This window comes from Cryptomeria japonica, chromosome 6, assembly GCF_030272615.1.
Source record: "Cryptomeria japonica chromosome 6, Sugi_1.0, whole genome shotgun sequence".
Lineage (NCBI taxonomy): Eukaryota > Viridiplantae > Streptophyta > Pinopsida > Cupressales > Cupressaceae > Cryptomeria > Cryptomeria japonica.
In genome coordinates this window covers 16,037,873-16,054,899 of record NC_081410.1, presented here as the reverse complement: position 1 = coordinate 16,054,899, position 17,027 = coordinate 16,037,873, and positions in this window count along the sequence as shown.

Genomic DNA, 17,027 nt, shown 5'->3' with positions numbered 1-17,027 from the left:
TATCATATATATTACATTTTTTTGCATTGATCCTTATCATATCCCAACCTCACCTTACTATGATATAGTTTTCACCTTAATATTTGAATTGATCCTTAGTTACATCCTAATCTCACTCATATCATATAGTTCCCCCTTTTCATTTTTAGGGTTTATGTTCCATCCCAAGTCTCATACATTGTCTTAGGTCAAAGATCAGAACTATCATAAATCTCCATGGCTACCTTGGCCCAACAAATTCAATATCTCAAGAGAGAAATATATGACATTCAAGTTTAGAAAAATGAATCAATGACCCTTTTTTAGAGACAAATTCATGATATCAAAAGTGACAAACTTCAAGAAATGCTACAATGACTATATAAGGTGGAACAAGTAATTGAAAATCAAAATCCAAACCTCAAGAAATATCACATGACTCCTTCACCAAGACAACAAGACATTTCTTCTAAATATCCCTTAGATAGACAATTTACACCTTTCAGGACAATCTACTAAGTCTTCTTTGAAAGAGCTTCTTAAGCACAATCTTATCACATTTCCTAACACAACCCCATGAGGATGTAATGTTTTTAGTAACTATTGTGCATATCATAGACAAAACAAGCATAAGACTTCAAATTGCATGGAATAAAACATGAGATTCAAGACCTCCTTGATAATGGTGTCATAGAAATTGAAGATCCTAATGACTCACCTAAAGAGAAACAAGGCACTACTTCTAAGCATGATCAAAATTATGAATATATGTCTAGCAAGGCTCCATATGTGGCCTCCATATCTTCCACCAAGCCTTCATCTTTTAAAGCTTCTCAATAATAATCTATACTATCTCCCTCAAATAATGAACCTAATGATGACACTTTTCATGTTGACCTTCAAGGGCTATCTCCTATGGAAATCATATCTAATCCCAATCTTGATACAAGTTCCTCACATGAATTAAAAATCCTAGATCCCATGCCATCATACACTCCAATTCCAATCATACCCGCTCTTGAAGGCCCCATCCAAAATGCTTCCCCATCATGCCAAAACATGAACACCTTCCAATAATCCCCCATTCCAATGCAAATTCCTATCCCTTCCTTAGAAGTGGTCCCATGTCAAGAGGATAATTTAAAGAATGAAGAAATAATTCCTATCATAAATAAAGATCAATTCATCAAAACTCCCCAATCCCATCCAATGGTTGACTAAGATCCTATCTCCCTATAATCCCATGATGATCCTCTTAAACCTTTCCATTTATTCCAAGATGATCCCATTCCATCTCAATAGCTAAGCATCCTTCCAAATCCTATTCCTAATCCACTTCCTAAGAAAGACCATGATGCCTCTTCCACATTTTCCAATGATCCTATTCAAAAGGAAGAACCAAACACCCTTTCCACTTTATCCAATGGTCCTCTTCCATGTCAAGATCAAATTATCCCTTCATTTCCCTGTCATAATCCTCCATGTTCTTCACAATATTCCATCTTGCAAGATGAGAATATCATGCCTCCATATCCACCTAAAGATCCCATCATTTCCCTTAATCCCCCTCATGACTCCAAGATCTTTATGCAAGTTGTTAATGAAACTTTTATAGGTCAACTTAGTTCCTTTACTTCCATTGGGTCTGGTTTACTTTGTGACCCTGTCATTTCTTCCATTCCATTTCCATCTAAAAAATGGAATTGTGTCTTCTTCCAAAAGCAACAAGTATCCCTTTAGTCAAAGGATTAATCAAAGCAAGCAATCAAGCCTCCATAAACAAGGTACATTAGAACCCCTCCATATCAAATCAAATCTTGATGGTCAAGGTTCCAACTAAAAAGATAAATTTCAAGATATTGGTATCCCTATTAAATCCCACATCTCTCCATCTAAGCCCAAATATATGCCTAACCCTTCATCCCTTCCATCCATATTAGGTCCTTATATCCCTTCATCTCCTATTCATGATCAACAAGGCACACATCATTGAGAACCTTCCCACCATCTACCTGCATCACTCCATCCATCAACCCTCCATATAATTTGTATCCACCCATGAATCATGTTCCTCTTTGAAACAATATAGATGCCAAGCATAAAATCTGTAAGTCTAAAAATCCGCATGCGTTTAACGATCAACATGTCCCATGTAATCGACATGTAAAAACAACACAAAATGTGATCCAAAAAGTAAAAGAGATATCCAAAAGTCCATAAAGGTCCATTGAGTAAAATAAATAAAATTCAAAAGCCATATGGGTTCTTAAGGCGCTTGTAGAAGCAATGCATTTCAAGGAACCGCAAAAGAAAGAAAAATTAAAAACCATGTGGATTCCAAAGCAACTCCTCGAAGCACAACATCCTAAACAGAAATATGAGTTGGCATCCAGGATTTATATCGCTTCTTCTAAACCTCTGCAACCTTTCAAATCTATTTTGGGCCCTCATGTTCCAAAATCCATTGCCATTCCTCTATCAAAATCCCAAAATCCAAAATACACTTTTCTTCCATCACTCCACCACCCATTAGAGTGTGTGCCAATACTGATCTCACCAACATTTCCATTCACTCATGCACTAGTCTTTCAATATCCCATCTATTATCCAACACCTATTTTCCATCCTTCCATCCCTCTTATTTAATCCTTTGCATAAATCCTTACCCTAGTTCCATCCAATCATCCATTTCATCTCCCTTTACCATTACCTTATCAACGTCTTTGAGCACACCTTCATAGTCATGGTCTATTGCAACACATATTTTAAGGGTACCATCCAAAAAAATGAGATGCTTGAGTCCTTCTTACATCTCCTATCATGCATCCATTATCTTCCAAAAAGAGAAAAAAAATGATTAAAAAAAAAGAGTGAAAAAAAGAAAAGAAAAGAAAAAAGTGAAAAATCAGAAAAAAGTAAAGAGAAATAATTTCATCCATGTGTGAAACCACTTCCTGTGGCACCTTGGACAACTGCCATGATGAAAACCTAGAAAACAGGCATCATGTGTAGTCCCTTATTTATTGCACTATTCACTGGGGGCAAGTTCCATTCATGCTATCTTATCTGCCACATCCATCTATTATCCTTCATCCTCCATTATCCCTCATTTAATTTATATCCATGCATATCCCTTTTTCCACCTTTTATCTTGACAAGGTTCAGGACCTTTGCAGGATTTGTGTGTCCTATCTATTGCACTTGATCCACACCCTTCAGCTCATATCCATTATTTTGTCCATTGCGTGCTTTCATCCTTCATTACCACCTTTGATCTTTCTTATTCTATCCAAACCCATCTCTTGGTCTTGATCAAAACTAAGGACAAAAATGCAAAACATGTTTTCAAAAAAAAAACCTCTTGACATGGCCATTTCTTTGGAACACATCACATTCATTACATTGTATCCTTGCTTTATATTTATATATCTGGTCCCTTTGCTTGGATTGACCTGTTATCCTATTGTGAGATAGTCCTTGAACATCACATAAGCTTCCTCCATCATTCACTTATCCATTCATGTCTTGTTCGTTCATTCATTCCCTCAAAATCCCTTTTACCTTTCTAGACACTAGGGGCAAACATTTGAAAAAATCATAAAAATAGTAAAATCTCTTGAAAAAATCATAAAATGTCCTAAAAAAAACAAAACATAAAAATCATAAAAATGACATGAAAAAAGCATCAAATAAAGTCCTGAAAAATCCCTAAAAAGCAAATAAATACCTGAAATAATCACAGAAAAAATTCCAAAATGTCCTTAAATAATCCAAAAACATTCATGTCCTAAAAAAACAAAAAACAAAACATCAAAATCCAAAAACAATCATTTTTATTCCGTCAATAAATTGCACCTTTTGTACATAAATAGACATTTGAGCAGACGTCCAACAAAAACACAATAAAACATTGCGCTTAACAAATCACACATCAACATATGAACTATTCAATCAACCAAACATTCAAATTGGTCAATGTGTCTTATCAATCAATCAAAATCAATATCATTGGTCCTTGTCAACATTATCATGGGTCTTATACACGGTGCAATATATTCAAAACCAAACTATGTCCCGTCTTAGACAGGGTACTGCATTCCCTGAAACTAGGCAGCATGATTGTCCTATCATCAAAATAAAACATTATCAATTTTGGCAACAAGATCAGAATGGTTGTTTGACTTGTTTGAATTTGAGAATCTTATTTTTATTGATTTATCTTTGATCATATTCCTATGCTACTCAATGATGTCATTGAGTGATTTAGAGTGGTCGGGATGGCTCATGGTCTTTCTTGTTTTTTGTTTTCTGTTTGAGGAGTGCTTCATAACATTATGGGGCAATTATTTCTTAGGATGGTTGAACCATTTCTTCTCTGCAATGTGTTTGTCTTACGCAAAGGGATCGCATTATCACCCTAGCCTTCATTGCCATGGTGCACCACATCCATTTTTCCATATCAAATAAAGGTTCTCACCTACTATTAGCATTTGTGAAAGCAAGATTTCATCACACTAATCATTCTTCACTTCTCATTTGCATTTCTTCTGGCTAACATTTATTCTATCCTATCAATCATTCTATCTATTCATCAAATCAATCATTATCATGTTATCTATTATATTTGATCAATCAATAATTTCTTCATTTAATATCAATCAACCCTTTTCTACAATCAATAAACATTTTAACATTTGTCTCTTTCATGATATTTTCTCTTTCATCTAACGTTCTTCTCTTCTTTCAAGAGATCATTCATTTCTTTCATACATAAAAAAATCTCTCGAGGGGGCATCCTACCTCCATCCCATGGTCTATTGGCGCATGATCTTTTTAATTTTTCCTTGAAACAATGCGACAAGCTGCATTGTCTCAAAGAGGGGCAAAATGTAGACACTAAAAATTGTCCTAAGTCTTCGACGACACTTTTCACTAACCTTTTTTGTCTAAATTGATTAAATAATTTTACTTTTTATATTAGTATTAATATTATTCTTCTAGTTTCCTATAATTAAATAATTTTTAATTATTTAATTATTTTTCTTCTAAATCATTAATTAAATAATCTTCATTATTTAATTAGTGTTCATCATTGTCATCTTCTAATCAATTAATCTTGATCTTAATTGATTAATCCTAACTATTCCTCTTTGATTAAATAATTTACTTAATTATTTAGCCCCTTTATTCTAAGCTACTTATTGTTTCATGATTAAATAATTATTTTAATTATGCAATCCCCTTTCTCCAATTGTTCTAATTAAATAAATTTTTATTTTATTTAATTGTCATGTGTGGGTGAAATAAATGAATTTTATTTATTTATTTATGACCCCACTTAGCTCTTCCACTTTCTAATTTTTTATTTCAAATTATCTCTTCTACTTTCTAATTTTTGTCTCCCTTCTCTCTTCAACTTGCTAATTTGGTATTTATGAGAAGATAATCAAGGATTTTATTATTTATTCTCGTAATATCTTCTCATTTTCTTTCTTCTATCTTCATCCTTCCTCGAATGGCAGCTTTGTTGTGCACTCAATCTCATCCATTGATTATTTTCAGTCTCAAATCAATCTTAGCCATCCAATTAATCCATAATTTTTTTTATAAATTGGACTCTTTTCTCGTTCAATTTTAACCACTTCTCAAGTACCCTCATGCTGACGATTTTTCTATCATCTTGCTTCTATCACACTTGCATTTTGTAGGTGAGATCCACAACACATTTGGAGGAAAAAGAGAAACAATGGAGGTCAAGGAAGGAGATTTTTACATGTGGTTTGCACTTTTGTTTTGAAATCTTGTCTTTCCTTCTTTCATTGAATGTATTAGGATTAATTTCTTAGCTTATTATGTTTTGTGGTTGCATAACGTAGGCTTTGATGTATTTTCCAGAATTCCTAGTTATAGTATCAACTTTTGTTATTTCCTCTGTTGCACTATCATCAAAAATTTCAAAAAACATATTTACCACCTTTACATTCACTCCTAGAGTCTTTCATGGCCTATAAACAATCACAAAGCAAGAGAAATCAAATATGTCAAGATCCCTCTTTCAATCATGAACAAAATTGTCCACCTATGTCTAGCAATGGCTCATTCCAAAGTGATTATATCAATGTCGTATTTACCTCATGTGATTCCACACCAAATAGTAAATCCAATGATGACATATTTTGAGTTTACCCCTAAGGGATATCCACAATAGAAATCCAAGCTAATCCTTTCCTTTATATAAATCCCTTGTATAATTTAGAAATCCTATATCCAATGCCACCATATGCTCCATTCCCAATCAAAACAACTCTAGGGAGTCCAACTCAAAAACCATTCCTATCATCCCCCATACATATCCAAACTCCTACCCTATGTGAAGAGGACAATCCAAAGTTGGAAGAAACAAGCTTTAGCACATATCAAGATCAAGATACAAAGACTCTCTAATCCCATCCAATAATTGACCTAGATCCCACCTTTTTATATTCTTATGAATGTCCTCTCATCCCTTTTTATTCTATCCAAGATGATCCCCTTTCATCTCAAGAGTAAAGTATCCTTTCAATTCCAATTCATAATCCACCCCCTAAGTAAGATCATGATATCCCTTCCACCCTATCTAATGATCCAATTCAACATCAAAAGCAAAGCACCCTTAAAATAGGATCTAAGGATCCTCTTCTTGGTCAAGATCAAAATATCCCTTCATCTTCATTTCATGATCCTAGTTCACCTCAAGAGTAAATCGCCTCTACCTAAGCTAGTCATCAACCTCATACTTATCAACCGGGTCCCTTCAAAATGCATCTGATCTGATCTACTTCATGATCATATCCTTCCTTCTATAACATATCCCCCTCAAAATGGACTCACATCTTGTTTAAAAAATAACAAGTATCTCATTTCTAAAAATATTTGTCAAAACATGCATTATCAAGACAAAGGGTTAGGCCTAAATGAACAAGGTATATTAGAACCCCTTCATATCAAATAAAATCTTAATTTTCATTGCCTTGGCTACATATCTAAATCTCAAAATGTTGGTGTACCTACTAAATCCCATATTCATCCATCTAAATCCAAGCATACACAATTGCTATCCTTTAAATCTATTTTGGGTCCTTGTATCCCAATATCAAAGCCTTCCTCCCTTCCATCTATCTTAGGACCCTGTATCCCTTCATCCATTATCCATATGAACCCTAGCTCACGATCCAATTACCCTAACGTAAATCAAGATCAGCAAAGGTAGATATTCTTGATAACCTTCCAACCATCTACCTACATTAAACTATCCAAAAGACCTGCATATCATCCATATCCACCCATGAATCTCATTCCCCCTTGAAGCAATTTAGATGCCAAGCATTACATCCACAAGTCCAAAAAACCATATACATCCAAATATCAACATGTAAAATATAAAAGACATGTAAAAATAAAGAAAAATTTGATCTAAAAGCAAAAAGAAAAATACGAAACGCCACAAAGGTCATCTAAGAAAAAAGAAAAATTCAAAATTGTGTGGATTCCTAAGTCACTCATAGAAGAAATGCATTCCAAACAACCACAAAAGAAATAAAAATCAAAAACCATGTGGATTTTGAAGTCACTCATAGAAGAATTGCATGCTAAATAAAAATCAAAATTGGCATCCAAAACTGTTATTCACAAGGCTTCCTTTATCCCTCAATCTAAACATCTCTCATTTTTCAAACCTATTTTGGGTCTCTATGCCCCAAAATCCATTATCTTAGATACTTGATCAACTCCTTCATCCATTTTTGGTCCTTATGTCCCAAAATTCACATTCACTTCTCCATCAAAATCCAAAACCCACATGTCCTCCATCACTCCATCACACCTCAAGGTGTGTGCCAACGTTGATCTCTAAGACATTTCCATCCACCCATGCACAAATTTTCCAACATCCTATCCATTATCCAACACCTATTTTCTATCCTTTCATACCTTCCATTAAATATTTTTTATAAATCCTTTCCCTATTTCATCCTATCATCCATTTCATTTGCCTCTACCATCACCCTACCAACATTTGTGAGCATACCTTCAATATTTGTGGTTCATTGTAGCACATGTTTCAAGGATACCATCCAAATAAAAAGATTTTTGAGTCCTTCTTCCATTTCCTATCACACATCAATTATCTTTGAAAAGCTCAAAAATTAAAAAATAAAATAAAAAATGCAAAAAAAAAATGTCACCTTGATGAAAACCTAGCAAATAGGTGCCTCATGTGACAAAAAAACAAAAAAAAATATAGAAAAAAAAGCAAAGAGAAATAATTCATCCAATGATGAAAACCACTTCTTGTGGTATCTTGGGCAAGTACCATGATGAAAACATGGCAAATAGGAATCATGTGTAATCCATCATCCCCTTGCACTCTACACTTGGGGGCAATTTTTATCTATGCTATCTTACCTGCCACATCTCCCATTATCCCTCATCCATCTTGTTTTTTCACCTTTGATCTTGATGAAGCGAAGGATGAATAGCATCATGCATCCTATTTGCTTCACCTTACCTACACCCTTTAGTCCATATCCCTTATCTTATCTATTTCTTACTTTCATTATCAATTATCATCCTTGATCTTGCTTATCTAATACAATCCTATCCAAATTCATCCCTTGATCTCAGTCAAATTTAAGGACATAAAATGCAAAACATTTTTTTTAGAATCCTCTCTACATATTCATGCCTATGAATTGAATGTTATTTATTGCACCAAGCTATCACCTTACCTCATTATATCCAATCCCCTAGCTTGGATAAACATGTTATCTCATTACGAGATAGTCCCTAGAAAAAAGAAGAAGATATGATTCCATATTGAGCTACCTCCATCTTTCACCTATCCATTTCCATCCCACTAGTTCCTTGAAACATTCATAATGTTCTATGCCTTTCTATACATTGGGACAAATAAATAGATCTTTCTTGAGAATAAATCCTGACATATGTATGCTGCAAATGTGAAATTGATTGATGTATCAGTATGGTTGTCAGTCATGTCAATGTACTGATTATGTTTCAGTGTTTGGTTTTTCTCTGGATGTTCTCACTTATTATAGATATTTTTATGATGTGTTGGTATGTTGTTGGATATTGCCTTGAGATTCTATACTTGTGCTTTGGTGGTCTAAAAGTCTATGCAGATTATGATAATGATTGTCTAGCAAAGTTTGCAGAGCTTCACCTTGCTCCGCATTTTTCAGTTCTCCTCTTGTGTTTTTGGATTTATGATTCTCATGCATGTATATTTGTTATTATAATTAGACAATGTAATACCCTAAAAATGGTCACCTAAACCATGGGCTCGTAATCTTGACAACATCACCAAGGTCCTAACCAAAGGCAATTAAATTAACCTTGAGTGCCTAATTAATTAATTCTTCAATCATTAATGTTACATGGCAAATAAATCACTCTATATTAATTAAATATTTTTATAATTAATTAAACCATTCCAAGTAAATCATTTTGATCAATTATTCTATTTATTTAATTAAATATCCTAGCATATTTAATTAATAAATAAATTTGCCATTTAAATCACAAAAAAAGCAATTAATTTAAAAAAAGAGGAATTAATTTACAAAAAGAGATTAATCACAAAAAGAGGAATTAATCTGTAAAAGAAAGAGTTAAGTTGAAAATAAAAGAAAAGAATTAAATTGAGACAAGAAATCAAACTTAAGATATTTCTTTTTCTAAAATTGAGATAACTTGAGAAATTTCAGAAAAGCAATTAAATTGAATTAATCATTCTCTAAAATTAAAACTAAAGATTTTCTTGAGGAAAGAGGTTCAATTAAATTGAAAAGGCTTTTTCTAAATAAAAATATTGAGCTAATTTTATCTTATGTGCATGGAATCAACTAATTTTATCTCAAGTGCATGGAATCAACTAATTTTATCTCCAATGCAAACTCAAACTTATAATTTGAATGCATTCAATCAAGCTATAATTGGAATCTATCTCAAGATTAACTTAATCTGATCTCTCAGTTATTTCAATTAACCTAGATTGTGTTTTTTCTTGAGGAATCTCAACCGCTCATTGTTAATCGATCTTGACCATTGGTCTCTCTTTTGAGTCTCTATAAATTCAGCCCTTCATCTCTCATTCAAGACACCCTGGAGATTTATTATTATTGTGCAGTTTTTGCTCTGGACTCATTGAAGATATTGTACTTTGATATTATTGCATCTTAGTTTAGCTTTTTGCATATTTAGTTTAATCATGATTGCTTGAATTCATTTAGCTTAATATTCATTCATATAGCTTAATCTTGCATATCTAGCTTAATCTTGCATACATTTAGCTTAATCTTGTGCCCATATAGATTAAATCCTTCATCTTGGTGTAGTCTAGTCACTGGTATTGCTTAGACAAATTTGAGAGCAAGTCTATACTTGCATCTTTTAGAAGACAATAGGTCGATTTGTTATGGTTTTTTATATTCATGATTATATATGTCTAACATTCATGCAATGACTTAATTGAAGTGTGTTGTCTTACAACTTGCAGATTTTATCCACTTTTCACAAGAAGGTTACTCTCAAAGGAGCTAGTTCCTCAACTCCTGATCAAACAATATCAAACCTACTAACTTCTTCAAATAGACAACTAGATATGATCACAACTAAATCTAAGTTGTTGGCTTCTTCATTCTCTCCTAGTTATAGCATTGTCGAACAATTAAAGTGAACCACCACTCAAATCTCCATTTTGAACTGCTTAAGATCTCTTCTACTCATAAAGAGATCCTTGACAAAGCTTTTCTCACTACTAATGTCCCTAAAGATTTAGATGTAGATCGGTTTCAATCTATGGTGGGTCACCTTACTTCGCCTCATTACCTCACCTTCTCTAAAGAAGATGACAATTCACTAAATCACCCACATAACCAGCCATTACACATCAAAGCTATGATCCATAAACATCGAGTCAAACATGTTTTGATAGATGGAGGGGCTAGCTTGAATATTTGTACCTACAATTTACTAATACAGTTGGGATTTTCTAAACATGTCATTGATCCAGCAAACAAAATAACAATCAAAGCTTATGATGAAGAAGAGAGGACCTCTAAAGGTCTGGTACTATTTCCCACCAGGATAGGACCTGTGGAAAGAGATGTTATTTTTTAGGTGCTTGACCTTCTTCTTTCATACAACATCTTGTTGGGAAGGCCATGGATTCACGAAATGCAAGCAGTACCATCTACATATCATCAGTGCTTGAAATTTCCTTATAATGGAGTTGAAGTGAGTATTCTTGTTGATACAAGCTACACCTATAGTGCATTGAAATAGTGTACTAATACCTTTTTTCCTCATAACAAAGAAGCCTCCTCAGCTGAAAGTTAGAAACTTTGATGAAATACTTAGAGAAGAAACTGAAAATCATAGGTACTGGCATGGATGGATACAAGATAGAACCTATACTTTCACTAATGTCTCTTCCTCATCACCAAGACAGTCTGGAGAACCATTTGAGGCTATGAATCCACAAATTTCAACTCCAAATATCATTTAAGATTCTATTTTTGTATAGTCCTATACTTCCCTTGCAGATGAAATAGAAGAAGAGGTTGTTCTCAAATGGCTTTTTAGAGAAGAAAGTGAAAACAAATAAGTGCAACACCGTGAGATTTCCCCTGAATAATATGGTCCAAGCTATAAGACAATTCAATGCATGGGATATTCAGGTAGCGATCCTCTGGGCAAGCATCAAGAAGAAATTATTGAACCTATTAAGATACAAACTAAGTCTACAAATGATAAATCTAGACATGGATACCATTTAGAGGAGTCATCAAATCAAAAACATACTTCTCCTCATCAGTCTAAGTGGAGGAAAAAGATACTACATCAAACATCAAAGGAAGCAAATACTCAGCAAACTCAGGAAGAGTGTGAGAAAGAACAAGAAGAACTGGAAATCAAGAGAGAAGAAGCAACTTGTAACCAAGTTCCAACTGTATCAGCAATAACACTACAAGGAGTATAAATCCAAGAAGATATGAGAGAAGAGATGGAAGGAATTAAAGAATTATTTGCACCACTGAACATTCTGATCACATATACAAGAAGAATGCAAGTAGAGGATTCAGAAACAGACTCAAATGAGTATAAATGGGGTCCAGATCCTTTATCAGATGCATCTACTAAAGAAACTCTGGAAGAACCTAGTGATAGTATAGATGAAGCACAAGAGATAGTGCGCTTAAAACTGCAAAAGGAAATAGAGGAAATCAAACTAAAAATACAAGAAGACTATGAACAACAGCTAAAAGAAGGAAGAGCACAAGAAAATTCTTCACCTACTATATCTCTCTCTAATAAGATAGAGAAAATCAGGTATGGGACTACAAATGAAGAATTGGAGGCTACATAAGTAAGGCCGGTCATTAGTCCAAAGGAAGCTGAATGGAAAAGATGACAAAGACTAATAGAGTCATCAAGGTTATGTCAACAGGTATGTAAACTACAAGTGATCATTGAACCAAATCACGAAGGAACTTGCAACATCAAAGATGTAAATATTGATACTATACATTCTTTCACTAAGCCACTTGAAGAAGACTTAGAGGCTTCATCTTCTGACTCTAATCACTCTAAAATAAGATCTATTTATCACATTAACTATTCAACACCAAACTATGAATACTTCATCATGAATGTCGAAACTCTATCTAATGAACCTATTACTATCGAACCACGATATGTAGTCTAGTCTGAAGTAGAGGATGGTGCTAGTGGTAGGTCTGTTGGGTTAGGTTCCCTAAATACTAATGTAAACTTTGATAATCATGTTCTAACTCTTCCTGGTCTTGAGACGCTTATGCAAGGTAGTCTTCTAGAACTCAACTTGTCAGTCTGAGGTTGTGATGACAATATAGTGAATTCCCTTGAACATGTTAAATCTTTATACCTCGTATATCCTGAGCTTATTTACTGTACTTTCCAAGATCAACCTTTGAATACCTACTTTTACCAATGACTATACATTTGCCTATTATCTTAATGCAATCAAACAAATGGGATCTTCCACTAGTGAACAAAGTGAGATCATGACAACAACAAATGTCAAGTATCTTAGTCACAAAAATCAAAAAAAGAAATATAAGAGTTATGATGGTGAAAACCACACTGTGGTGGTGTCAGAATCAAAAAAAGTAAAAATAAAGGATGTACCTAATAGTGAAAACCTCTCTGAGCAATCATCAGTGCTAATTGAACCTACACAGCCAGTGAACATTGAAATAGGAGAAGCTCAGCACACCATACATGTAGCTCAATCATTGTCAGTCGAAGAACTAAAAGAGTTTGTTGATTTCTTCACGGAAAAGAAGATCAATTTTGCATGGACATATGCTGATATGTTGGGTTTGGATCATGCCCTCATAATGCATCATCTTTATATCACTCTCAGAGTTAAACCAGTTCAACAAAAACTCTGAAAAATGCATCCTCATGTTGCATTACTTGTTAAAGTTGAGCTAGAAAAATTACTAAAAGTTGGATTCATCAAAGAAATTGATTATGTCTAGTGGATATATAATATTGTACATGTTTCCAAACTTGACAAATCAATACGTGTTTGCACAGATTTTGGAGATTTAAACAAAGCTTGTCCAAAAGATGATTTTCCACTGCCCAACATAGACATGATAGTGGACATGCCTATTGGTTATCAAATGTACACTTTAATGGATGGTTTTTCCAGATACAATCAGATCAAAATTGCACCTGAGGATCAAGAGAAAACAATATTCACCTGTGCATGGGGAACTTTCTGCTGGAATGAAATGCCCTTTGGCGTAAAGAATTTAGGCACCACTTATCAAAGAGCTGTAACAACAATTTTTCATGATATGGTGTGTTGGCATTATGTTTTCATTGATGTCAACTAGTATGGGATGACTACTGGTATGAGAGATGTATGTGCAACACTGTCAAGGAGGAGTACAGGTTGAGATATCCTTGGTATCACCTTGTGTTGCAAATCACTGATGAGGAAAGGATGTCAACTGGTAAGTGATGTGTTGATATGGAGAAGTCAGACCAACCAAGTGAGTGTTTGTCATCCTGCAAAGCTCATAACTAGTGTTGTTGTTTGTCATGAATAGGTAGGAATGTTACCTAAATCACATCAACACCGGAATACTGTAAGGTTTCAAAGTAGCAAGACTCCCACCGGATGAAGAATGCAGTCACCATATGAAGAGATGACTGACAGTAAATGTGCCCACACCGGATCACATGTGCCTATTTGAAGATATGTTGCACAAATAGGGAAGTCACATGAGTACATTGCAGGATTCAAAAGACAAGGTGTCACTCCACCGGTAAGAGGAACTTATCTCCTATTATGCATTGTGTGCATAATAGTGTTGTAAGTTAAGGAATAAGAGGTATGCATCAAGTGCATGAAATCAGTGATATGCATTGAACCGGCTGAGAAGGCATGATTGAGATGTCGATATAGATCAAGATTGTTTACCGATATGTAAGTCAACCAGTAATATGGACAAGGTGCAGATGAAGAAGAATCCCCATATGATGAAGATATACATAAGGTGGATTATTAAGAGTGTTGACCGATTCCACTGGAAGACAAGCAAAGTGCAAGGTTGATGACAAATCGGTTTGAGGGTTTAACTGACAGGGTTAGTAAACTGGCAGAGAAGAGAAACCGATAGAGTGTTTGGTCGGTGATCCTACCTGGACCGACATGAAGAGCCAAGTTGGCAGTTGGAAAACATGGATGCCACATGGAATCAAGGTGGAAATCTTGTAGAGATTGGTGAAGTGTCATGTAAAGATAGGTATTTCTATAGGTGTGCATTGAATATGGATCCCGTGATTTATGAATCGGATCAGAGGAGTGTGGCTCGAGGAAGAATGAAGGACAAAGAAGAATCAAGGAGTTGTTGGCACCTGGATAAAATCAAGAAGATCATATTGTGAGAAGACCTCGAGAAGGAAATAGCAAAAACATTAATGAAATTTTGACAGAGGCAGGTCGAGATACATGACCGTGTTTTTTATATTTGGAAAACGTGTATTGGAAGGCATGTTAATGGTGAAGTTGTACAGTTGGCTGTCTGGAAGATCAGATCAAACAACATTTGATTGGATTTGGTTTTCCTCGAGGATGATGAGGACACCCTAACCACCTATATTTTGAATAGGCTTTTGGTGGGAAAACCAGACTATAAATATGGAGGCCAAAGAGATGGTTATGTGTTGCTGAATGGAGGAAGAGTAAGTTGTTGTGAAGTGATTGAGTGTTACTTAGGCATGTAAGAGAAAATTAGCCAAGTGCTCAATGAGTATCTGAGAAGAGAGTGAAAGTGAGGGAGAACATGGTTGAAGTGTTCAACTGGTAGAAGAGCAGAATTGATAGTTTCATATCGGCATAACAGAAGAGAAGGAAGTTGCAGAGAAGGCAGATAGGAAAGCTAGCAAAGTGTTGTATCGGTGAAGAGAAGAGAGTAAGGTGGAGATCTAGTATAGTTGAAGAAGAGGATAGGTATACCATTAGATTTTACCAGCAATTAAGTAGCAGAAGAGTGAGTCGGTGTAGCAGAGAAGGTATCTCACTGGCAGAGTGAGGTATATGAAATGGTTACAAGATTCATTTGTAACATGACAACTACTTTTGTAATTGAATTTTTCATTATGATCACTGAGTTGTAGCTCCTTTGGGTTGTAGCCCATAAATGAGTTGGCGATTGGTGCCCTAAACATTGTAACAAAGTTTTTTTATTAATAGGATTGGAGCATTAGTCTCTAGTAGCATTTCTTGCCGAGGTTTTTCCCATCTTGGGTTTTCCTCATACATACTGGAGTTATGTGATGCCCTCTATGTGTGTTTGCATTTGTGTTAGTCTCTCCACTAATCAATAAGTTTGCATTGAGATAGATCCCATAACCAGTATACACATCTAGGTTGTTAAATGGGAAAGATGATTCACCCCCCTCTCAATGGTACATTGTGTCTAACAATTGGTATCAGAGCATAAGTTCCTAGCTAGATGATCTTTCTCCAACTTGGGTAGATTTCGGCTTAAGGACATAGTCATTTTTTTAGTGTCAATCACTGCTCCTCTATTTGATGGTTCAAACTATTCTATTTGGAGTTGTAGAATGGAAGTCTTCCTATCCTCTCTAGGGTTTGATGTATGGATGTCGGTTATTAATGGTCTCCCTAAGAATGTTAATCCTCCCATTGGATCTGAAGAAGAAAGAAGATGCATCTACAATGAAGAAGCCATGAAGGCTATATTTAGTGGGCTCACCGGTGATGTCTCCTCATAGGTGGATAAGTGTAAATCAGCAAAAACTATATGGGATAGACTAAGGAATCTCTATGGAAATGAACCCTATACCACTAGATCAGTGTGTGGAAGTGAGAAGAACAATGCAGCGGATATATGTGCAGATGATGAATGCAGATCCACTAGCAGTCACAACATTGATGAAGAAGGAACCCACCTCCTCATGGCTCAAAGATCTGAAGATGAGATGCACACATCTGAAAGTGGTAAGGCAGATAGACCCCACCAATAGGATGTGTTTGGAAGTGATGATGAGGAAGAAGGAGACAAGGCAGATAGATCTAGCCATCAAGATCTATTTGGTAGTGAAGGGGAAGAAGAAGATGCAGAAGTAGATCTTGAGTGTGAACTGGTAAACTCTCTAGAAGAGCTTCAAAATGTTAGAAAATATTTTAAAATCTACATAAGATCAGTTCATGAGGATTGCAGTTAGTTGAGAACCTACCTTGATGTGTCAAACCAAAAGTTTGGCTTATTGACCTCTCAACTAGAAGAGACAAGAAGATTGACTGATGATTTGAAATCAGTCTTGGACTCCAAGGAAAGTGAAAGAGAGAATTTGAGAAATGAATACAAGCTATTCAAAAATGCTTCTATAGTAGAGTAGAACTGGCTAACAAAGTGCCTTGATGAATCTGAGAAATGCATCTTAGAGTTGAAATCTCAGGCAAA